At 37.3% G+C, this 26,547-nt stretch overlaps 1 pseudogene; it reads right to left on the bottom strand.

The window, feature by feature from the left end:
* LOC113075717 (ecto-NOX disulfide-thiol exchanger 2-like) overlaps window positions 1-6,823 on the bottom strand; it is a 117,455-nt pseudogene extending 110,632 nt beyond the window's left edge.
* Between the last annotated feature and the right edge of the window lie 19,724 nt (window positions 6,824-26,547).

Below are 26,547 nucleotides of genomic sequence, written 5' to 3'. Positions count from 1 at the left end.
TGAGAAGTGCATGAAAAGGAAAGTTCTTTACTTGAGGATGTGCATTATATGAGTTACCTAGTGACTCCGGCTTAAATGAAAAAGCAATTTCAGTGCAGATTTATAGTATTAGATGAAAAATAGTAGGAACATGTGATTTTTTCCATTATCTACAGTGAGCTAGCGGTTGCATCTTGGCACGTTCTCAGGGGCCCTAGCAAACACAGGCACACTTGAGAGATGTAGTATCCTGCATCTTCTGGACGATCCATCATGGTATATGCCGTGCTGCTTCCAATTGTTTTTCCTGGCAGCGCAGGCAAGGAAGAAGAAAAAAAAATGCAATAGTAACAACAAAAACTTGGGTTCGCTTTATCTCTCACACCGTTGTGTGTTACAGCAGCGATGTAAAATATTACTAGCGCCTCAGAAGAAGAGCTCACCATTTTGGCTCTGTCGTCTCAGCAGAGACCCTTAAGCCACCAATCTATCCATCTCAAACTGGGAGGCAGACCGAGGCTTAGTGCTTCTCCAGTGGCTGTGTTCGGCCCTCCAGCATGCTCTCAGTGAGGAAAACCTTGAGCCACACAGAAACATGCTATCTTGCTCCTGTTTCTGAACCAAGAGGTTAAATTAGATGCCTTCTGTGTTCCAAAAGATGGTTGTCAATAATGAACAGTGAGCTTGTTCTGGCGGTCTCACTTTATTCGTTTTTTAGGCCCTCTGAACACAAGTTCTGCACTTCTGCCAGATTCAAGGCCATTATTTATCACTGCAAGGGGAGAGCGGATCCTCTCGGCCATTATGCCGGCTTCCTTAAACTAGAAATGATAAGACCTTGTTAGTAGCTGGGGGTTTGAGCTGAATCTTCTTGCTTACTATCACACTTCCACTTCTGGAAACATTTGAGTGAGAGGATCTGCTGTCACAGACACTTAAACCTGAACCTTCTCCCCTGCTTGAGGGCCCTTGTTTGTATAGGTTTTGTTTTTGACCCACTGCCTGAATGATCCGAGTGGGCCTTCACAAATTCACAAACATCCAATTTGAGCAAAAAATAAATAAAAAAGTCCAGGATGGACAGGGGCTCTCCTATTAAATATGTCGTAAATGGGTATCCTTAACATAACTAGCTGTTCAGTCAAATATTGATTCATTAACTGCACTGATAGATTCAAACCAGTAACAGTACTATTCATAACTGGTTTATACTGTTCACTAAAAGAAATGGCTCATATCATGATTTGTATAGTGTATTAGACATATCTTTTTGTTGCATCACATCTAATACAGAATGCAAACTCAAATTCACATTTTAAAGTGGTGTAGAAAACAATGACACGGTAAACAAATGAACTACCAATTAAATGTTACCAATACATGATTACAGAAGCAACAGATTTAGCAAGAATTAATTGTTGGACAATTAAAATGTGTTGGGACAGAATGTTTAGCATTAGCAGATGGAGAGAGACCCAACCTCCTTGTTGTGCTCTGGCACGTCTGAGAGGAGAGAGACAAACACATACACAAAGGGCTTCATAAACAACAATTAGGCTTAACAAAAATCTCATATGCATTTCTCATTAGGATTTGAGATGGCTGGAGCACTTCTATGGATGTCATTTAAACAAGTTTCAAAACTATGTCTTTGTGTAATTCTTCACGATAATTTTCATTTTGCTTATAGTTAAAAAGTGGCCAGTTGAACACCATTAAATCAGATCTAACTTAAATTTATATACATTGTATTTTTTTGGAGCTGAAACTGTCAAATAAAGTAAATATTAATATAATAACTAGCCTCTTATTATACATAGGTTTCTTGTAATGAAAGGGAAAGTACACTAAATAAAAAGAGTGCTGAAACGCTTGCCCAGCAGGACTCAGCACAATGTGGCACTTCATTATCCAAAACACAGGAGCATTTGTTACCGTGTCAGTTATCAGGTACACCGTTCCTTAGCACAACATACCATGGCTTTTAATTAGCAAAGCACAGAAAGATGCAGATCTGTGCAAACAGCTGGAGTGACGGCCATCTGGAGAACCACGAGTACAACAAACTCAATTACGGCTAAAATACAAATAATAAATCAAACTGTTTTCAATCATAGAAGATCCTGAAGTTCCTGTTTTCCTTGGAAAATAATATGATTATGCATTTACAATATGATTACATATTCACAATATGATTATGTATTTGTGCAATTACGCAGTTTAACGATAATTCAGACCATCTGGATTTATTATACCACAGAGAGAAATGTTCACTGTATTGTTGATTGCTAGGCATCTAGATAGCCTAATGCTAGTGGGCTGTGCAACTGGCTGTAAATATATAATGTCACTGATGTCAATTTATTTTGACAAGTCATCAGTTTCTGGACGGGAAAACGCTTGTACATAAACCTGCAGCAGTGAATAATGCATTATATCACGAACGGTGATTGATTAACAATGAACAAATCAAACTCACTCAGAATTCCAACAATTTCTGACAAGCTTTTACATACATCATTTCTTTTATTTTATTGTATCACTCTATTCAGAGACAAATAGAAGAGTGAAATCAAGAAGACGGATGGTGTGAGCTCCACTCTCTTCACTTCCACTGCTATGTTGCAGCTAATTAGCATAACGTTAAACTTTTCTCAACTTTGTTGTTGTTGCACATCAATATCATTAAAAACTGCTCACTCATTAAAAATAAATAACTTCAACTAATGTTTTTCAAAATATCTAGACCAAAATGCACTTATTTAAATGCACTATTGGCATGCTCTCTACAGTTTTAATACCACTTATCTTCAAGGAAAATGATTAAATGGGGTCTGGTAAACATGTCTCTGCTCTATACAGGAAAATTCTATAAAGACGCACAAGGACAAACCAAGATAATTCACAGAAAGTATTATAGCAAACACTTCACAGAGAGCATCCAGAAATAATAACCTCCAATTTACCCTTGTGCACTCCTCATTTGAAGGTCACACTCATGGTTTTCACGGTCAAACATGACTGGACACCTGAAATCTAACTTTTCTTTTCTTCTGTAAAATCAATCTAATATAGATTTTGTTCAATAATATTTGTATTTTGAGCAAATTTTATGCTACTAATTGAAATGTTTGCAATAATCATGATCAGTTTTCCCATTGAAAATAGTGTTGTTGTTGTTTTTTATTTAAAATAATTATTTAGTTAATGAAGTATTTCAGATTAATTTTTTTTTTTCTTAGGTAGAATAGCAACTCTTTGTGAGAGCATAAAGAAAAAAGAAACCCCTGTATAGGACTATATAGAGAGGCTTGTGAATTCTAGTTGTTTTTATACATAAGTGTTTACTTTTATTAGGTTGTGGATTTAAATGTATATTAAGGCATTCTCAAAGACTACTTTTTGTCAAGATTTATATTTTTTGATGTTTTAAATGTTGATCTGATGTGTAGGTTTTTAGCATTATTATTACTACATACAAACCTGAACACACAAAACATTCTAATACACAAAACATTAAAATTCTACAAAAATGTAACAAATTACCAGGAATTCTTTATCATGTCTCTGGATAATCCCTCTGGGTATGATCTGATTTTATCCTCTTATTTCAGTCTTTTGACTCATTTTGGCTATTTGGTTATAGCATACCAATTCATTTCCGTATGTATAATTCTGTATGTGTGTTTCTGGGAGTGTGTTTAAGTGAGTGTATGTGAGGGGATGTATCTGTTTCAGAGTGTAACCCCTTCCTTGCTGTCCACTTTTTAACTGTTATTTAGTTGAATTATTGATTTGATTTTACATAGTTTCAGTGTTCCAGTCACATCAGTTCATAGGTGTGTGTGTGTGTGTGTGTGTGTGTGTGTGTGTGTGTGTAATAGGTGGTGTGTTGGTGTGTGGTCTGTCATTTTTGATGTCAACAAGTTTCATACCATTCTGGTGAAGCTACGACTTTTAATAATTCAAAATGTAAAATGATCTGGTCAGAAATGACTGAAGATTCCACAAGGGTTGAAAATAAATGGCAAACATTGGTTGGACAAAGCAACAGGTTTGCCAGAGCACTATTATTTATGTGTCCATGGTCATATTTAACACTGAAACAATTTTAACATCCTTGAAAGACCAATCTATAATTCTGGGCCACCTTTTCAAAAATATTCCATTTAACCCAATTTTTTACAAACCGGTGTGCTGTAATACAATCTCTGAAAACATCATCCTTCAGCTGCTTTATCTTTTACTTTTCTCTTAACATTGAAACTAATCTGAGAGTCCAGTACATTACAGTCCTAATCTATTAGAATTTCAATCTATTGGACAAGGACTTGTGGCATTTTAATCACAGATGTTGAACCGAACAATCACAACTACTGTAGTACTTTAGAGTTGATCAGATTTATACAGTGCTGGATTGTCATTTATTTATTAAGTATTTTTTCTGTGTATTAAATCCTCTTGGAAACTCTTATGGGACAGTCACTGAATCATCAAACCACAGACATCTGTCCACAAACTATTTATATCACTCAAGTCTTTTTCGATTAAGAAAAAAAAAAGGCCATTTCTTGCTTCATTTTACATAAGTAACCTCTGTCACAAATGCATTTTACACTTGTTCAGTGCCGCCCTCCCCTTTTTTCATTTTGCAGCTTCTGCTTTTATGAAAGCCCAGAGACGATCCATTATGTGCAATTGAAATGGCCACTCCCTACCCACCAAAAGAGCTATGTGTGAGAAAGTTCATGGCTGTCACAGAGCAATAAGAGGCTTTTTCCATCACACTTGAGGTTAGGGTGAATAGGTTTACTCTGACAAATGCCAGACGCCTTTCCCAGTAAATAGGCATACGGGAGGAAATGAGAACTAACTATATAAATATATTAGTATCTTTTCCACACCCAATATTATCACACGCACCCTTGATTGATGAATTCGTTTTTTATTATTTTGACAATTAAGCTCTGCTGTGTCATTGAGTAAAAAGATAGATTGACAATAGTTTCTGTTCTTCTCTCCCTGATAATAAGGTATTCACCATGCAAACAAAAAAGACATCTATCAAGGACACAAGCATCATAATAAATTGCATGCAAGTAATATGCTTAGGAATGTTCGGTACCACTTTACAATAAGGTTCATTGGTTAACATTAGTTAACTACTTTAATTAACATGAACTAGGAATGAGCAATACTTCTACAACATTTATTAATCATAGTTCATGGTAATGTCAACATTTACTAAGTTGTGCTTGTTAATATTAGTTAATGCACTGTGCATTAACACTGAACTAAAAATGAAAAATGAACGACTGTTTTTCATTAATCAACATTAACAAAGATTAATAAACACTGTGATAAATGTATGGTTTAATGTTCATTCATGTTAGTTAATACATTAACTAAAATTAACTAACTGAACCTTACTGTATAGTGTTAACGAATGTTCTTTGTTATGATCATTTCAAATGTGGTGCATGGATACTTTTACACTTTGTATACTTTGTTAACATTAGTGAACACAATAGTAAACAAAGTAAGAATAGAGTTCATCTTGTTAATGAACACATTTAACATTTTAACATTAACACTAACTAGCAATTTCTGATCATTAAGATTAGTGAATGCTGTAAAAATATACTTAAGTTCATGACACCTAATAAATTAATTAATATTATTGTATTGAACTGCATTAAAGTGTCACCCAAGGACCCAAGAGTATCTGAATAAACAAAGTTTCTTCAACCCTCAGTCTATGATTTTTCCTTATTTTCTCACATATCAAGACTAACTTGTGCAATCATTGATCTTGTCAGCACCTTTACATCTACTAAGATTTGAGTCATGCTTTGTAACGTTGAAACTGACAACTTAACTTACAGTAGCTATTCTGAGCTCTAACTTGGAATAATTCCTTACAAGTCAAGTAATAAATGACACTGGTCAGCAAACATCAAGCCAAAATATTTGTATATGGCAAATCACTCCAGTGGACATGTAGATCGGGTTTCCACTTCTCACAGTAATGTCTCGATGCATCACACGAGCATGTGGCAAGATGTTGCAGGGAACAGTAACCACACGCAGGAACACAGGCGAGCAAATATAGTTAATTGCAATGTCATTATAATCTCATTATAACGGGAGCATAACAGTTTTAATCACTGGAGCTGTCAGTGACTGCGCTCTAATGTCACTGGACGGACTCAATGTGTCTCAATCTCACCCAATGCTAATCTAAACAGCATTTGTGGGGCAGTCCGAGTAAACTCGCGTCTATGGCTCTCTCAAAGGCTGCACGCGCCCGTGTTGTCTTTGTAGACAGCTCACTAGGAAAGACCCGGCTGATATAACGGCGAAACGTCGCTAAGATGTGTATTCAAAGTGAAGCGCAATGGTATTCCAGTCACTAAAGTGATTCGTGAGGGAACCCCGGTGTGTTCCGTATGCTATGCTGATTCTTATCGGAGTTTCATTCATTTTTCTACCCGTGTGTCCGTTCTTAACGGGCGGCTCCCTATTCTGCACTATATACCTCGTACACGGGACTGACCACATTTAATGTCTCTAATCTATCAAATAAAGTTAAACTGAAGACAGCATACCTGTGTACTGCACAAGGAACATCGTCCTGAGGATTGGGTTGAAAAAGACGCCAGTTAAAGTCCCGTAGAGCTCTGATGGTGAACGTTTATTCCGTTATTCCGCGCTAGGAGCTTTGCTGCTGGGGTCTGTGGGTCCGCTGCGCTTATAAAGTGAGCAGAGCACAGAGAGAGAGAGAGAGAGAGAGAGAGAGAGAGAGAGAGGAACCTGATCCACGCTCAACATAACGACTACACAGTCCGCGATGCGACGAAACCACTACGCTTTTTATATTCACCCTCAACGCAAAAGATGTCTTGCGCGCGTGATTGTCAGTTATTGACGGTTGACTCGTTTGAAAGCAGTCGACCGTTACTCACATTGATTTGCTGTGCGCAGAAACCCATTCAAAAAACGCGCAGTTTTATCGCTGTCGGTGACTGACATGCAAGGTGAAATGTGTCTATCGAGGCTTTAAAACGCCGACAAGTTTATAAGTTATTATGACTTGGTATTATTTGTATTTATTTGGCAAAATGCAAATTATAGCTTATTAGCCTTACTCAGGGGTGGTTCTAGGGAGAGTGGAGATCCGGGGCTTAGCCCAGAAAAATCCATGTATGTGACTTTTTATTTTAATACATCAGATTTACCTTGTTTAAAATATACAAAACAATAAAACAAAAACAAATTTAAAACATTTTATTTAAAGTATTGAGGAAAATAAATTTGCTTTTTGCAACAAAAAAATAATAATAATTGCAAAACAAATGAAACCGCGCGAAAGCAATGATTTTGCAATACATATTTTCCATGGACATATCTATTAATTTATTTGCAATGCTGCTTTTATTTTGCATGTCAATGGACGGGGGCGTGTACAACATGCCTGCATGGAAGTGACGTCATCGGCCCGAGACGCAGCTCACTGATCCAGGTCCTGCCAAAAAAAAAAAAAAAAATCCAGGTCCTGTCATGATGAGCAGAGACTTTACAGTGGATCGTTTATTTTTATTCAGTAGCATTAAAACATTCATGTTTTCGTTTTATTTACTTTATTAGCAAATGTATGTGTATTAGCAGGGTTTGCTCAAGTTAAAGAAGTTGTTAACATGAACATCTGCTGTTTATTTCTCTCAATGTGCACACTTTTATAGCATTATGTGTATTGGGATCGCAAATCATTTGAGTCAGTTCGGGAGTTCGGAGCGGGATCGCGAATCATTTGAGTCAATTTGGGGATCGCGAATCATTTGAGTCAGTTCGGGAGTTCGGAGCGGGATCGCGAATCATTTGAGTCAATTTGGGGATCGCGAATCATTTGAATACGTTCGGGAGTTCGTAGCGGGATCGCGAATCATTTGAGTCAATTTGGGGATCGCGAATCAATTGAAGCAGTTTGGGAGTTGGAGCGGGATCGCGAATCATTTGAGTCAATTTGGGGATCGCGAATCATTTGAATACGTTCGGGAGTTCATAGCGGGATCGCGAATCATTTGAGTCAGTTTGAGGATCGCGAATCATTTGAATCAGGTCAGGAGTTCATAGCGGTTTCGCGAATAATTTGAGTAATTTTGGGGTTCGCAAATCATAGCTGTATATGGATAGGCATTTTTAACTAATTAAGTAGCTAGTTATAATTACGTTTTCCACGCTTGTTTAGGTGTGAAATGTGAACTCCTATTTTTTGTTTTAATGATGTGCCTTTTAACAGTATCAAGTATATTCAAAAACTAAACAAATTGTGACTAAAAATTGCATGCATTTAGGCTAATGTAAAGTTACATGATGAAGTCATACTAGTGCGCATGTGCATTTTGAGTGCGTTCTTTCACTGCATTATTCGGTGTATTCAAATGCATGTGAATGATCACAAAATTCAAGATATAAACCCTTCGTGCCAAAAGGTTTCTTTCTTGTCATTATAGAACCTTTTTAGCATAAAAGGTTCTTTGGAGTTGAGTAAAGAACCCATATGGTTCTATATAGAACCCCAATGATCCCTTTCTTCTAACAGTTTGTTGTCATACTTACTGCCCTGCTAAAATACCTGCGCGTTTGTGTGTGTATGTGTGTGTATATACACACACACACACACACACACACACATTTTGCAGAAAACTAGTTGCCATGGTAAAATAGCCTACATGCAATAACACATGTTTGTGTATAAATAATAAGGCATCCTATAGATACAGACGGTTGGTCTGGGAACGCCCCAGAGAACGCCCCGTCACGTCATGTGAATTTAGCCTGTGGGGGAAAACATTGCTTTGGCGCGAATTGAAATACACGGGACAATCATGCCGAAGAGTTGTTGTATCGTTTTCTGTACCTCCAATAAACTAACAAATTATGAATTGAAGTTCTACATCCTTACTAATAAACATACAGAACTGGAAAGGATGACCAAATGGCTACAAGCAATAAGTTGTGAGGATGATCAAGAGAAGTTGTGGAATCCCAAGACTAAGCATGTGTGTGTGTGCAGTCGGCATTCATCACAGGCAGGCTACGTTAACATTGTGTTCATTATTAACGCTATCAAAACTGTGTAAGGTTGTTTCAGAAAGTGGCATGTATATATAATTAGCCTTATCATTCTACCTTAAAGCAAAACTATGTAACGTTAGCCTACGCCTAGTGTCGAATATAAACCCGTTTACACACTTAAAAAAGCATGTGGACAACTTAGTTTTGTGTCAGAACTTTTACAATTTCATTTATAAATTCACCCCGTCTTTGTTTGCGAAACGATTGAATCGCAGAATCCAGTCAAAAATAGAACTTGCTATATAAAGCAGAACGTCACGGAATTTGGCTATTTTTGAATGAATACATCTATGTTAGGGCTGTAAAATGAATCAAATATCGATATGGACTTGTGTATATGAATATTAAAGTTAAAAGAGACTAAAATTGTTCTACACGTCTCTGGGAATGAGTGCTCAATATGTGCATTTTTGTCATTGAGATACACATGATGTTCGCAGTGTTTTCCCCCACGCAGACTCCGCCCTCGCCACGCCCCCAGCTATGACTAGATTCCGACTGTATGCTTGCGTTTTTAACACTGTAAAGTGCATCTACAGTAAATTGGTTGTGTGAGGATGTGTACCAGTAGAGGGAGCAGAGCAACAAAGGTTAATTGCCATTTAAACTACAAACTACAACTGCTAAACTAATCTGCTGTTCTGTCAGAACAAATGCATATCCAGGATTCAAAGGAAGCACATTTCATTAGAATGTAAAGGGATACCAAAACATATAAAGACACTAAAGTCTTTTACTCCCCCTCCCCCTTTTTTTGGGAAAAACATTATAATGACAAAATGACCACTAAACAATGTTCCCAACTGGAACATGTGATCTGAATAACACCTGAGCTGCTATTCTTGAATATGATTTTCAATTTTCTCAGAACAATGTGTGTGCAAACAGCATAAAATATGGCAGAAATGTGTATTTTTATTAGAATTTTATTATTTCACCCTCATTTCCTTTCATAGGTTATGCTAGATACACAACATAATTAGGACCGCATGGACAAAAATAACCCCCACTGAAACCCATTAAAAACGTTATATTTAATCTCAGTCAATTACACATAAAATCATGCAATCTTTTTTGAGGTTTCAAAATTATTATTATTATATTTTATGGCAGTTTTTTTGTAACTGACCTTTTTTTTTTTTTTTTCTCCTCTAAGGACCTCTCTGTGTAACTTTTATTAAATTGATGTACAAGGGTTAAATAATCCTTTGGCTTGCTAGAATCCCAGATGAACTTTAACACCTCTATGTTTACAGCTCAATATCTCTGGCCAGAGCTGCGTGGCATAGTCAGGGTTACTTTCTGAGCTAAGAACATTTAACAGAGGTCTTAACACATTCGGCAGGAATTCACAGTTCTACCATGCTTCGTGGTTAGGAGAGCAGTGTTGTGAGCACAGCATTTGACATTACAACGGTCTCATAAAAGCATGATAAGAGTGTGGGTGGAAACCGCAGCCTGCTACAGCTGCTGTGTTTATCTCAAACCTGATGAACGCTGCAGACCAACATCCTCAGGGGGACAGAGAATATCAAAACTTTATAGAATTTGTGTGCATTAGCATACTGAAGCAAATTCTAGAATGTAAATAATGGGGTTGGAATATCTACAGTAGATCAAGCGTACTGCTCAGGAGTCTATTTATATACTTAGAAGTTAGATGCAAATATAATTAGCTTGTTTTGGCACATTGCCACTTTGTCTCCTAATACAAAGTCGCCTTATTCCCAAGGAATCATTTTTGGCATCAGCCGGTTTCCTTGAATTCTTTTGATGTGCATGGATGCAAACATTGTCATATGCATTATGAACTGTTTATTTAGCTTTTTTTAACAATTAGCTCTGAATATCCAAAAGCCGAAGGGGATACAAACAGCTGCCAAGAAGATTTTTCAGAGGTAAAGTGAGCATTTTTAAGTTTTTGGCACTCATTTTAAACAGTTTTCATGCAATTAGGGAAATAAATGTGCATGGCGCTGTTTTGGTGGAGTAGAAATATCCCAAAGCTGCGCCGGAGTCATTAGTGCTGCGAGGCAATTACACATCACAGCTTCAAAGTGACACATTAAAAGCACTGGAATCCTGGACTTTGATATGTTACTATAATGTTATGAAGCTTAAGTGAAAAACAACAGGTCTTTAAAGAGAGGGTTCTACATAAGAGCTTTCTTGCATGTCACGGCTCTTATCTGTAAATTAACCCAATAAAAGAGCAATCAAAGTCTATTTGAGCAGTGCACTTTCCTTTCATTTACTCAAATCGAAGAGACATTTTCCTTCAAATTTCAGCGTACTACATCAAATATTAAACAGCCAACAGGTACAATTAACACTAATAATTTGACAGCATCCAGCATTTCTGTTAAAATTCAAACTTTAGGAAAGGGACAGCAAAGAAGATGTAACCATCCTGCCCCGTTCACATCTGTGGCTATCATTTATTTGTTGGTAATGGAGCTGTATGTGTTTGACAGATGATTCACCTTCACAAAGGTGAGCTAGATCTCTTCTCTCATGGACGCCAGCGATGCCCCCGGCTGGAACAGTTTGCCTTTGGCTGAAAAACAGCAAATACAGTAAGATGCATCTTCATCCTGATTCTCCACAATGATGTGACTTGTTCGACACAGATGTGTTTCCTCTGGTCTTTTGAAAGCTGTTTGTTTATTACACATTACCGGTTAGTCACACATATTCATGTTTTAATAACTTGAACACAATAAAAACAGTGTCTAATGTTTCCTCTCACCTCACAGAGAATGATTAAAAGCTGGTCTGCACTCGTATTTAATTCATGCCTAGTTGAGGGACTGACTATACTCCTTTTTATCTTTCAAACAATGTTTTTTTTTTTTTTTTATTGGCCAAAAAAAAAGCTAATTACCTAAAATGCAATTTTCTATAGGTCCGATGTTTTGGAACATATTGCCTTATTGGTCAAATTAAAAGGAAACCATACATTTCTTTGCATTAGGATGTCTTCCTTTCACTGAGAAAAAAATTGGGGGAAAATCTGCTGCAATAAAGAAAAAATAAATGGCTAAAGCCTCAATCATTGGGTCACGAATGCAATTAAAATCCCAAGCGCTAAACTGGAATTCTGCCCATCATTTGGCCCAACTCCTATCACAAGAGCGATGCACCTAAATATAAATCCTGAAGGCCTTGAAAATCAGACAAAGAGAGAATTTCAACTATGTTCAGAACAATTTACTGCATACAAATCATACAAAATACAGGCAATCAGGCATTCAAGCAGCTCCAACAGTGAAGCGTGACACTACAACGCCAAGGTCATGGGTTTGATTCCCAGGGATTGCATGGACTGATGCACTCTAAGCTGAATAAAAGTGTCTGTCAGAAAGCATAAATGTAAAACATAAATAAAAAGCAAAAATGACTGGGTTATTAAACTACATATAAAGGTTGAAAACAAACAAACAAATGAACCGTCATCATAAAAAACATTTTCATGGTTTATATCAGGTTCATCAATTCTCTAAATACTCAATTCTACTCCTAGTTGAATGTTCTTTATATATATATATATGTATATATACACACACACACACACACACACACACACACACGCACATTACAGTTAATGTTTGACATTGCTATAGTATAGAAGCCAAGCATTGCTTTTTAATCTCAGTCCTCTGTAAATCCAGAATCATTTTCAAATCATGTGGTTCGAAACTGATTTAATTAAGAGTATTCGTTCTCAAGTCAAAGTCAAGTAATTTTCTTAATTTATTAGAAATCTGTAAATTCACAAGTTCAGTCTCGTAACTCACGCCCTCCACCTCCATCCATAACATTTTTATGATTTTATTTATTTTCGATTGATATACTATTTGCGTCGGCATCTCGCTTGCAATATCACTTGCGTATCGGCAGGAAAAAAAAAAATCTTAACATAGGAAAACCCTGATTGTGTTATAAAGTATCACATTCAGAAACAATAATGTACAGTATGTGGAAAATAATGTGGTTTTTTTAGCCGCAAACCACATAAACACATTTCATTACACCAAATTAAAATATTCCAAATGACAAATTAAAGAAGATTTAAAAGAAGGAGCACAGATCTACAAGTTACTCAACCAAAACTCACTTACAGATGCCTGGCAGTAACTCCAACTGGAAATGAGCCAAAATAGTGGCATATATGATCCTGTGATTAATAAATCATTCAGTGCTTCAATTCCTCCAACAGTCACTGCTTTAGACACGTAAAAAATCCACATTACATCTCATTATTAGGTGCTTTAATAATTGAATTGCGTAAACGTGGCATCATTGGATGATTACATAAAATGAACTAGTGAATTGAACCAGTTCATTGAAACGAACTGTCCGAAAGGACCATTTCACAGAAAATAATCATATTGTCCTGTTCTCTGAATCTCTGGGTTACAGGTAATAATATTGCAAGTAAGTTCAGTTTCTTGCACATACTGATAGTTTCTCTTCATAAGACCTCGATATATCGTCAGGAGCCACTAATTTTGCGTTTCTTGATATGCCTTTTTAATTCTCAAGACTTTTATTTTATGTATCACCAAAGACAACAGTTTCAGCTTAAAATCTTCTTTACTGTTCTGCTGAAGAAAGTCAGTCACCTACATCTGGATGGACGGAAGCGGAGTAAATGTAATGTGAAGGCAAAGAAGGCAGGCCTTCAAACATGCAACAGAATAATGCAAACCAAATCTAAAATGTGTAATTGTTGTGCTTGTGTTGTATGACACAGACAGTTCAGTGAGACCTCCAGATTCATTATGGTGACTGATTGATGCAGGCGTTTCACCTTCAGCACCCTTCACCTCACAGCCAACACCAGTCCTGCAACTCTTCACACAAAACCAATTAACTCGGTGTGAAGTTGAACTCTTCAGCCTCTGGCATCTCCATTATTTAAGTATAAGGCAATAGCAAAATGTCCATTTATAATAAAGCAACAGAGCTGCGAGAGCAGAAAGCTGAGCTACAGTATGTGCATTCAGCTTACAGGCAACCTCGCTGAATTAGTAATATATTGGTGTGAAAGACAAAGTTCAGAAGCGTTCGCACTGGCACCGAGGTGAAAGACTGTCAAAAATAATTTAGTTACACAGAAGTTACACTATTGTTCAAAAGTTTGGGGTCAGCAAGTTTATTCTTTTATTTATTCATTTTTAAAGAAGCTTCTTATGCTCAACAAGGCTGCATTTATTTGACCAAAAATACAGCAATATTGTGGAATATTATTACAATTTAAAATAACTAATTAATTGTATTTATGCGATGCAAAGCTGACTTTGACTGAAAAGGACTTTTGTCCATCCAGAACTGATTAAAATGAGTCAAATGGATCAAAGTGCGCATAAATAGGTATTTAGCTATTGGGTAACAATATCCATCAGCCCATACGGATTTCAGAGATGGGGACTCGAGTTTGAGACTCGGACTCGAGTGCGACTTAAGTCGCACAAACAGTGACTTCAGACTCGACTTGAGACTCGTCCTCGAAAGACTTCAGACTCGACTCGGACTCGAGCTCCGGGACTCGTGAACAATGTTAATTTTTAGTAAACGTCAGATGAGCTCGCTGTTCGAGTTGTGACGTTCGCGAACGAACCGATTCTTTTGAACGGCTCATAAACATGAACGATGGGAGCCGAGTCACGGCTGGAGGGGAGCCGTTCTTTCTGTCGCTCTTTTTTCCTATGCGTGTTTCAGAGCGCGTGTTTCACACAGATGCACACAAATGAGCTCCTCCGCGAGACAGAACAGTTATAGGGGGAGGGGCGCACCCAGCGCAGGCCAACCCTTTATAGCGTGATGATATTAGTTATTAGTTGTGCACGCATCCTTCACGTGAGTACTCCAGTGGAAAAAAACCTGCGTGCCTCTGTCATTGGGTAGGAGCGGAGCCATGACGTTTTGCACAGATATTAATTGCAGCCCACTTTGTTCATTGACTTGAAGGGGCTGATGTCCTATTTGCAAAGTTTACAGTAGTAATAGTATGTAGACATTTCCATTTTATTTATTCGAATTTTATCTACTTTAAATATTTTTGGTTCTCTATCAAAATGTTCTTGTGTGATAACAATGTTCTTGTGTGGAAGTGTTTGTAGTAAAAGCTGTTTTGCACAGAAATTCATTGCAGCCGGCTTTGTTTTTGATCTTTATTTGTGAGTAGGTATTGTATGAATAACATAAGTCAGCGTAGCTTTGTTCATTCTTAAGCCAGACAAGAGGTGTGCAGCTATACAGCCAGAACAGACAGAAGGCCATTACTGAATCCATAAATGCAAAATACAGATATTAACTTAAAAGTAAAGCATTCTTGGTGTTTTTGTCATGTTGCAATAGCCTGTTTACACTGATTATATACCAAAATCAAAGTTGATATTGTTTGCTAATAAATAGAGTTGTCATAATAACATATTACATGCTTTGAATTCCTTATATATAGCAATGCAGTGTTCTAAGCAGCTTGGATGGATCGATGTACGTGATCCAACATTTATTATAACCAGAGACTTAATATAATAAAGAGACTTGAGACTTGACTTGGACTCTAGCTCAGAGACTTGTGAGCATCTCTGACGGATTTTGAAGAAATTTTTATTAAATATTATGATGATATGCAATAACACGAAGCAGAATGTTCACAGTACGTGCAATAAATATAATTGAGATTGTGTCAGATTTCAGTCTGTGCTGTCAGTTCTCTTTTTGTGACTGGCATTCGGTTGCCATTACCTTATGAGCGAGCACTAAAAGCACTCCCGGATCGGCGGTCCCTGATTGTGGAAAGAGGAAGTCATCAGTCAGCTCTGTTGCTGTGCACTGGGCTAGATGAGAGGAACGTATTGTAAATGAAGCACTCTGCCCCATACAGCTGTATGGAGGACAGTCGTGTGATTCAACAGAAACCAGCCGACCGGCACGGCCCACACAGAGCCTAATAAGAGAGGACACGCTCATCTTCCACACACCTTAGAGGAATTAAAGCCTTTGGCTCAATCCTCCTGTCAGGATGTGATTTCTAACACTCACTCCGCTGTGCGATTGAAGACCTGTCTGTCACGCTGAATGTCAGATGTCAAAACCCAGTTAAGATGGTTTGGAAAGTATTTAGCATTTAGCATCAGTTTAACACAAAACCTCACAGAAAAATCTTTTAAAAGATAGAGTTTACACAAGACATGAGTTTACACATTTCATACAGAAACCCTGCTTTTGTGATTTATAATCTAAAAATGCTCTAGTCTTCCACTGGCATACACATCTGGGCTATTTAATACGCTCTAATATCAGACTAGACCCTATACTTTCCTCTTAGCTCGCAAAACCCATGTGAAGCAGCATCAGCTTCACCTTACAACCTTCATCTCTCACAACTTGATAAAAAGATTGCAATCTAGACTTCCTCTCATTTAGAAAGCGCAAACTAGAAGCGAAAAGCGATGGAGGCGATCCAGCAGACGTTTCCACCTGTCCGTGACAGAATAAATGCCAAAGAAAGCTCTTATTATTGAGAAGCAGCCTCTCGTGGGGACACACTGACAGCCTTATCAGGTGTGCAGCAGAGATCTAGCCAACAAATGCTTTCTCTGCCGTGAGATCTAGACTCTGCCTGTGAATGAGAAGCTTAAAGGGACAGAAGAACGCATATCAACTCACCTACAGCTCGAGCAGATCTGTAGTCCTTGAACATCATGTGTTCAGCAGACGCTCAATCTCCTGGTGTCGGCACCTGTTAAGAAGAAAATACAGGCTTAGCTGCGTTTGGATGTTAAGGTGACTGAGGTATCTCTATGAAACAGTCTTGTGAGCATAGAGCCACAGAAGGCTTTCCATCAGCACGGTAAACGTCTTGGAGAAGGCAATCTAAATTCAGCCAGAAACAAACATCCTAATAAATCCAAAACATGCATAATGCACAGCAGTTTAATGGTTAAAGTCGCCTGGGAATCATCTGATTCGAGAACAGCCGGAGTCCAAAACTGACAGCGGATGAGCTGAGCTTGTTCACTGGGACTGAAACTACATTTTGCATTCTTATTAAAATATATTTTGTCCCTTGTGACAATGGAATTATCTAGCTGCTTTTTCTTGCATATTTGTGTCCGCGCAGGTCACCGTGTCACTCAAATAACGGCCAGCTTCAGTCCTTCACTGAAACAGCTCCTGTCATAATAACTGTGAGGAAGCATTATCATTCTGTGCCTAATATTTTGGCGTCTGTAGTTTAATGTGAGGGGCATTACACAATTTGTGTTGCCAAATGGTGTTCTGGAGATATTTCGCATTTGGGATTGGTTTCACAAAATCAAATTATTCTTAATCTTAATTGCTATTTACTGATCACATGTATTCTTACATAATCAGATTCTACAAATTAAGTATACTTTTATTTTTATTGTAATAAACTTTAAAATACTCAATCAGATTATAGTTACTTTTTATTGATTAAATACTATTCACACAATAGCAATAAATGATTTGTAATTTATGGTTTCTCACTAGTCTTTAAATATTATATATAGCTCATTACTTCTATATATCTTCAGGAGCTCTTTTAGTTTCACACAGAGATCAGTCAGACGTAGTCAGGTGGCTTTAATTACACAGAAAAATGAAACGCCACAGCATTTGAAACACTGGATTTACAAAAATCATTTCAGTTTAATAAAGTGTTCTCTGAACATTTCAACATCGCATCAAACACCGATCAACACATTCATTTTTATTTGATTTATCACTCAGTGGGTTATTACTTTGTCTTTGGAAGGCTTTGCCTTTAAACTGAAATTCACATTATTTTTTATTTACATTTATTATTTATTTTTTTTGTCATAAGAACATCTTTCACCTGATATTTATTTGAAGTACCCCTGAGATTTTAATGTAATAAATGAATAATTAAGCAACACATTTGCATGTTCTCGGTTCTCTTTCATTGGTTAATGGTCACATGACATGCAGGAAAACAAATAAATGCTTTATCTTTTTTTTAGTAAGCGTTTCATTTTAGCTTGTTTTAAAGCATTTAATTTTAATTTGACATTTTTATGATTTAATTAATTATAAGCTTTTCGTTAAACTTACAAATCCCAGTTAAGGAAACCCTAATGCAATGCAATATTTAATGCAATTCATGTTTAACAACAAAATGGAATATATTTTCATTCTCTGCATGTTGATATCAATATGGAACAATATATATATTGTTCCAAGATATATGTTTATATGTCTGAAGATATATGTTTATTTAATCAAATATTAAGCATTGCAACATAACACTAACTAAATTGTAATACATATTATAAGTGCTCAGGAACACTCTGAAGACACACAATCATTTAGCAGATGCATTTATCCAACGTGATTTACAAATGAGGACAATAGAAGCAATCAAACCAACAAAACAGCAACTTATGAAAGTACTGTATACTCACCAATCAAGAGTCAAATATCATTTTTTTTTTTTATTATAAATAAATGATGATTTTTTGCAGTATTATAAGAACGTCCACTGACACTAATATAATGTACAGGATGCATTCGGAGTACAAGGACAGAGTGTAAATGAATAAAACAAGCCGCTCTATCTTAAACAGGCTTGTTTGCAAGCCATTTTGATTATTACATAAACTGCAGATCGTTTATTAGGTTGATTTTTGGCCAAAACTGTCATACAATCAGACATTTTCATCTAAACATAAGATGTTCTAAAGAAAATAACAGAGAACTTGCGGAATTTTTCAAGAAGTGCACTTTGTTCTAAGAATTTATTTGTAAAGGATTTTTATGAATCTGGCTCCCTGATGGTAAATTACACTCAGAAGTAAATTGTCATAAGGCACATAAAACCAAGCTGCACTGTTTGTTTTCCAATAGCACAAGCAACTTACATTCAAACCTTGAAATATTGCAGTTCAAGTTAAAGACAAACTATCTAGTTGAAGGTTCGGAGAGTATAAATTCTGACCTTGTTATTCTCAAACTATGAATTAAAATACATAAAGGACATGAGATATTAACATTATGCATCTTTCTGTGTTTCAAGACTGCAATCACACATCCAGGTTTCGTTCAGATCTATAATTGAAATGTTAGAAATCATGAGAGCCCTCTTTCATCACTTCGGTCTGTGAATGCTTTGATTCACAGATTCATAGAGATAGCATCGTTCTGGAAACATATTATATTATGAAATCAAGAGTCAGCCAGTAACAGAATCAAAAAACAACCTTTTCTAGACAGGAATGAGCATTCAGTGGCTGTTTTCATGTCGCGAGGTCAGTACAGAAGAGAGTCTTACTCAAATAGCAGTATGTCCAAGATCCACCGTCACTTCCTCTGTGACCTTTGCCCACAACATGCTGATGACCTCTAACCTCTTGACCTTTGCCCACAACATGCTAATGACCTCTAACCTCTTGACCTTTGCCCACAACATGCTAATGACCTCTAACCTCTTGACCTTTGTCCACAACATGCTGATGACCTCTAACCTCTTGACATTTGCCCACAACATGCTGATGACCTCTAACCTCTTGAAATCTGTCCACAACATGCTGATGACCTCTAACCTCTTGACATCTGCCCACAACATGCTGATGATCTCTAACCTCTTGACCTTTGCCCACAACATGCTAATGACCTCTAACCTCTTGACATTTGCCCAAAACATGCTAATGACCTCTAACCTCTTGACATTTGCCCACAACATGCTGATGACCTCTAACCTCTTGACATTTGTCCACAACATGCTGATGACCTCTAACCTCTTGACATTTGTCCACAACATGCTGATGACCTCTAACCTCTTGACATCTGCCCACAACATGCTGATGATCTCTAACCTCTTGACCTTTGCCCACAACATGCTGATGACCTCTAACCTCTTGACATTTGCCCAAAACATGCTAATGACCTCTAACCTCTTGACATTTGCCCACAACATGCTGATGACCTCTAACCTCTTGACATTTGTCCACAACATGCTAATGACCTCTAACCTCTTGACATTTGCCCACAACATGCTAATGACCTCTAACCTCTTGACCTTTGCCCACAACATGCTGATGACCTCTAACCTCTTGACATTTGTCCACAACATGCTGATGACCTCTAACCTCTTGACCTTTGCCCACAACATGCTAATGACCTCTAACCTCTTGACATTTGCCCAAAACATGCTAATGACCTCTAACCTCTTGACATTTGTCCACAACATGCTGATGACCTCTAACCTCTTGACCTTTGCCCACAACATGCTGATGACCTCTAACCTCCTGACCTTTGCCCAAAACATGCTAATGACCTCTAACCTCTTGACATTTGCCCACAACATGCTAATGACCTCTAACCTCTTGACATTTGCCCACAACATGCTAATGACCTCTAACCTCTTGACATTTGCCCACAACATGCTAATGACCTCTAACCTCTTGACATTTGTCCAAGTCACCATTTGAGACTTAAATCACACTGCTTTTATTAGAAATAGCCAATTTGAACTGAACAAACCAAAAACAGATGAGAATGTGTAAGGAATAAATTATAAATATAAATAAACCGGCTGCAGCACACATTCAACTGCTGAATATTCAATGCGTGTTTTAATCAATATACTGTATTAAAAAACTGGATTATTTTCTAATATTTCAATACAACAAATTAGAGGTTGTCTGATTTTGGATTTATTTGCTGAAATAATAATAATCTGTTTACAGAAAGTGTGTATTTATTATTTAATGCCATATCGGCACCAATGGCTTTATTCATGGTGAAATAAACAGTATTATGATTACAATATGATTACAATAGTATTATGAATACAATATATTTCATTACAAAACACAACCAACATAATAACATATACATACATAGATAAAATAATAATAATGATAACAGTAACAGTAAAAATAACTAAAATAATTATAAAATGATTCCAGGTGAAACCTTTTTAAAAAATGTCCATTAATATATTTTCTGAATATAAAATGTTGTGCAATATCATTTAAAAATGGAAATTCTATTAAAATATGTTTTACACAAGAAATTGTTGCATACATTAAAACTAGCTTATGAATGAGTGAGCCTTGAATGAGAAGTTCGACGTCTTTATATACAACCTGCTCATATCCATTTTCAAAATAATAACATGATTTAGCACTGGGTTCACCTAATAATGTCTGTGTTTAAAACAAGTTTATTGCACCAATAATAAAAGTCTATATACTGTGAATATATTCAACAAAGTTCTTAGTCTTTCCTTGCCATGACAAGAAGAAATCCAAAATTTATCATGTAACCAAAATAGATTTTATGCATAATATGGGACTTGATTATAAACAAGCCTGAATGCATTATGACTTTCCAGTGTCTATATCAAACCCAGCTGCTCATTCAAAATGATGCTATTTAACAGCCATCCACAGCACATTACAATAATAAAATAAATCGAATTCATCAATACTAGATTAGAGCAACCACAAGCTTGTAGAACGTGCAACAGCACAGCTTTTTGACTTTAAACGCACAGCGAAACCATTCATTATCTTACATCACAGGCTTCTGAAGTCTTAGAATCATTAGGCCATATTGCAATTCTTGTCCCAGAATTCAAGACTTTATAAAATGATAATTAAGACTGTTGTTATATCAGTTAAAATATTTAAGACATTAACTTTTCATGGATTATGAAAAGCAGAGACTCCCAAGAAGGTTAGTATTTCCGACCCACATGTAAACTGCCAGGAACTTACAGTCACAAACCCAACTGTAAAGAAAATGTGCATTTAAAGAAGTAGATAGGGCATATTTTCATGCCAGTAAAATAAAAAAACTTGCTAATTAAAACTAGATCATTAGTGAACAGAGACGCAAATGTTACACTCCTTTTCATAGCGGCTAAGTGTAGTGGAAGTCTATTTAAAATTCTTGCAGCACCTTTATCGGTGCTCTAATAAATCTGTGCATTTGATCTTGTGTAGTCAAGTGTGTAAAACAAGCGGGTATGCTTCAGTCTTTAGTCTGAGGTTGAGCCTGGAGGGAGAGGAACGTGAATGGTTGCAGCCGTCACATCTGACAGAAAAACGTTAGCAAAAAATCCTTCCTCGTGATGAACACCACTATACAAGGTCTATTCCTCAAACTCGACTGTAGCTTGCGGGGCTGTTAGCAATGTGTTTGAACCCATGAGGCATATAAGACCGCATTTGGGCAAAATGGACATTAAAAATGCATTTGGAGGTTAGATTTCAGTTAGTGGTCCATTGGAAATGATTCAGTAATGGCACTGGCCAGCGTGAAACAGACATCATCTTCCCTCACATCAAGCAGAAGATACATTTCAAATGAGGCTATATTTAGTCAACAACACCGGAATTGCTGGAATAAATGAGACATAACACATATTGACCCACGTTCAGTACAACTGCATAGGGAAGACAATAAATACACAATCTAATAAACCACATGCCATCTACTGTGGAACCGAAGCTGGGATTTCTACTTACAGGTTCTTGTTATGGAAGCACTAATGATCCCACAATGACTGTGTCTCAAAACCAAGGCGAATCATTAGCGCATTTCATGCCAATGATTTCCAAAAGTGCTGTCTAGCTGAGGTTAGAGAAGTCACTTATGTCAAAGCGAGACATTTATTATTAAAAAACATTTTATTTTTATTTTTACCACTTATTTTCATTGAGAATAATGCAATGTCTGATGTATACGCAGTGGCGGCTCCAGACAATTTTGATTGGGGGGGCAATGGGGGGTCCTGGTCTTTTCAAGGGGGGTCTCATGAAAACCAACAAAAAATACAGTGGACATGGCTAATAACTGCATATTTCTGCTACTAAACAACAAAAACACCTTTGCAATGTAAACAAATGACAGGCTACATTTGTTATTCATATCCTGCACACTGCACTTTCATGTCAGGTATATTATGCATTTTTATTGACATTGATATTTTTACATTTATTTCCATATAGATATTATTGAGTTTACAGGCTAAAGTGGTCTTGCTGTTGTAAACACTGTTGCTATTGTAGAAAAAATATTTGCATCACATTTAAAATCTGAATTGTTTTTATTTTTATAATGATAATTCAGAGAATGAGAAAATCTGAATAAGCCTTACCAGTGTTGTGATAATTATTTTTACGTGTTAAAAATAAATAAGTACTGTAATATAATAAAAGTTTATTCAAATAACATAAAAAAGACCAGACCCCTCGATGCATGCGAAACTTTTCTCCCTCAAACAGCACGCTAGTGTTACTTCTACACTACAGGCTACACACAGCAATATAAACATCGTATTTGCATGTTCTCACATCGTTCTTGTAAAATAATAATAAGTAAATTAAAGCTGCAAGCAGCGATGAACGGGCCCTCGCACCCGGGCTCACCGGCAACGAGTGGCTTTAGTTAATAGGTGAACGGTGAGAAATATGCGTTTAAACTCATAAATATAAGTAGAATATATCAATGTTTATTCCATATATGTGCCAATCTTCCTTTTGCCAGCAGGTGGCGCTATCATTATAGTGGAATATTGGCCTTCAGATGTGTTCAGGGCAGGAATTTTGTCGAACATGTGAGGTTTGGGGAGGATTGGACATTTAATGCCTGAGTTAAAACAACATCCTATTTCATGGCGAAACATCGAAATTTGTCAGGCCGCCATGGACACGCCCTTTAACGAAACCTCAAGATCTTCGCAATTTAAGATCGCAAAAGGCTTTAGATTACACTGACCAAGTTTGGTTTTGATCTGAATAAATCTCTAGGAGGAGTTCATCAAAGTCCAACCCCTGAAAATGGCCAAAACAACACTAATTTTGCAGAGAAAATTCTAAATAACTGACTTCCTGTTGGGATTCGGATTTCGTACCAAGAGACTTTTTCGTAGATATTGGTGTGTTACATGTGTGTACCGATTTTTGTACATGTACGTGAAACATAGCTCGAGGCGCACTCCGTTTAAAGTGTATACGCACTCCGTTGAAATTGTATAGGTGGCGCTATCGAGCCAGTTTGCCACACTCGATGGAATATTGGCCTTCAGATCTGTTTAGGCCAGGACCCTTTACACACAAGTGAAGTTTGGGCAAGATCGGACATTTTATGCCTGAGTTATAACATCTTTTATTCCCATGGCGAGACATTGAACTTCATCACGGCGCCATGGACACACCTTTTAACAAAAACTCAAGATCTTCACAACTAAACATCACACAGGTCTTTAGATTAGATTGACCACAAAAAAGACACTGATGTCATAAAATTTCTAGGAGTAGTTTGTCGCAGTGTAAAATATGTAACTTCCTGTTGCCAATAGGTGGCGCTATGACTATAACTGAATATTGGCATGTAGATCTGTTCAGGTCAAGAGTCTTATCCAACATGTGAAGTTTGGGGCAGATTGGACATTGTATGTCTGAGTTACAGCAACTTCCTTTTTCATGGCGAAACATCGAAATTTGTCAGGCCGCCATGGACACGCCCTTTAACGAAACCTCAAGTCCTTCGCAATTTATTATCGCAAAGGGCTTTAGATTACATTGACCAAGTTTGGTGTTGATCTGAATAAATGTCTAGGAGGAGTTCGTTAAAGTACAACCCCTGAAAATGGCAAAAACAACAGCAATTTTGAAGGGAAAATTCAAAATAACCGACTTCCTGTTGGGATCCGGATTTCGTACCAAGAGACTTTTTTGTAGGTATTGGAGTGTTACATGTGCGTACCAATTTTTGTACATGTACGTGAAACATAGCTCGAGGCGCACTCCGTTTAAAGTGTATACGCACTCCGTTGAAAGTGTATAGGTGGCGCTATTGAGCCATTTTGCCACACTCGATGGAATATTGGCCTTCAGATCTGTCCAGGCCAGGACCCTTATCACACAAGTGAAGTTTGGGCAAGATCGGACATTTTATGCCTGAGTTATAACATCTTTTATTCCCATGGCGAGACATTGAACTTCATCACGGCGCCATGGACACACCTTTTAACAAAAACTCAAGATCTTCACAACTAAACATCACACAGGTCTTTAGATTAGACTGACCACAAAAAAGACATTGATGTCATAAAATTTCAAGGAGTAGTTTGTCGCAGTGTAAAATATGTAACTTCCTGTTGCCAATAGGTGGCGCTATGACTATAACTGAATATTGGCATGTAGATCTGTTCAGGTCAAGAGTCTTATCCAACATGTGAAGTTTGGGGCAGATTGGACATTGTATGTCTGAGTTACAGCAACTTCCTTTTTCATGGCGAAACATCGAAATTTGTCAGGCCGCCATGGACCCGCCCTTTAACGAAACCTCAAGTCCTTCGCAATTTATTATCGCAAAGGGCTTTAGATTACACTGACCAAGTTTGGTGTTGATCTGAATAAATGTCTAGGAGGAGTTCGTTAAAGTACAACCCCTGAAAATGGCAAAAACAACAGAAATTTTGAAGGGAAAATTCAAAATAACCGACTTCCTGTTGGGATCCGGATTTCGTACCAAGAGACTTTTTTGTAGGTATTGGAGTGTTACATGTGTGTACCAATTTTTGTACATGTACGTGAAACATAGCTCGAGGCGCACTCCGTTGAAAGTGTATAGGTGGCGCTATAGAGCCATTCTGCCACACCCGGTGGAATATTGGCCTGAAGATCTGTTCAGGCCAGGACTCTTATCACACATGTGAAGTTTGGGGAAGATCGGACATCTTATGCCTGAGTTATAACATCTTTTATTCGCATGGCGAGACATCGAACTTCGTCGCGGCGCCATGAACAAGCCTTTTAACGAAAACTCAAGATCTTCACAACTGAACATCGCACAGGCCTTTAGATTAGACTGACCACAAAAAAGACATTGATGTCATAAAATTTCAAGGAGTAGTTCGTCGCAGCGTAAAATATGTCACTTCCTGTTGCCAATAGGTGGCGCTATGACTATAACTGAATATGGGCATGTCAATCTGTTCAGGTTCGGAGTCTCATCAAACATGTGAAGTTTGGGGCAGATTGGTCATTGTATGTGTGAGTTATAGCAACTTCATTTTTCATGGCGAATCATCGAAATTCGCCAGGCCGCCACGGACACGCCCTTCAACGAAAAGTCAGGATCTTCGCAATTTAACATCGCAAAGGCCTTTAGATTAGGCATACCAAATTTGGTGTTGATTTGAAGAACTCTCTAGGAGGAGTTCGTTAAAATACAACACATGGAAATGACCAAAATTACACAAAATATGCTCATAATATTAAAAATAACCGACTTCCTGTTGGGTTTAGAATTTCGCTCCAAGAGTCTTTTTTGTAGGTATTGGTGTGTTACATATGTGTGCCAATTTTCGTGCATGTACGTGAAACATAGCTGGAAGGCTGTTGATTTTCTTGGTATAGG

This window comes from Carassius auratus, unplaced genomic scaffold (genome assembly GCF_003368295.1).
Source record: "Carassius auratus strain Wakin unplaced genomic scaffold, ASM336829v1 scaf_tig00017518, whole genome shotgun sequence".
NCBI lineage: Eukaryota > Metazoa > Chordata > Actinopteri > Cypriniformes > Cyprinidae > Carassius > Carassius auratus.
This window is presented reverse-complemented; position numbering and strand designations above follow the sequence as displayed.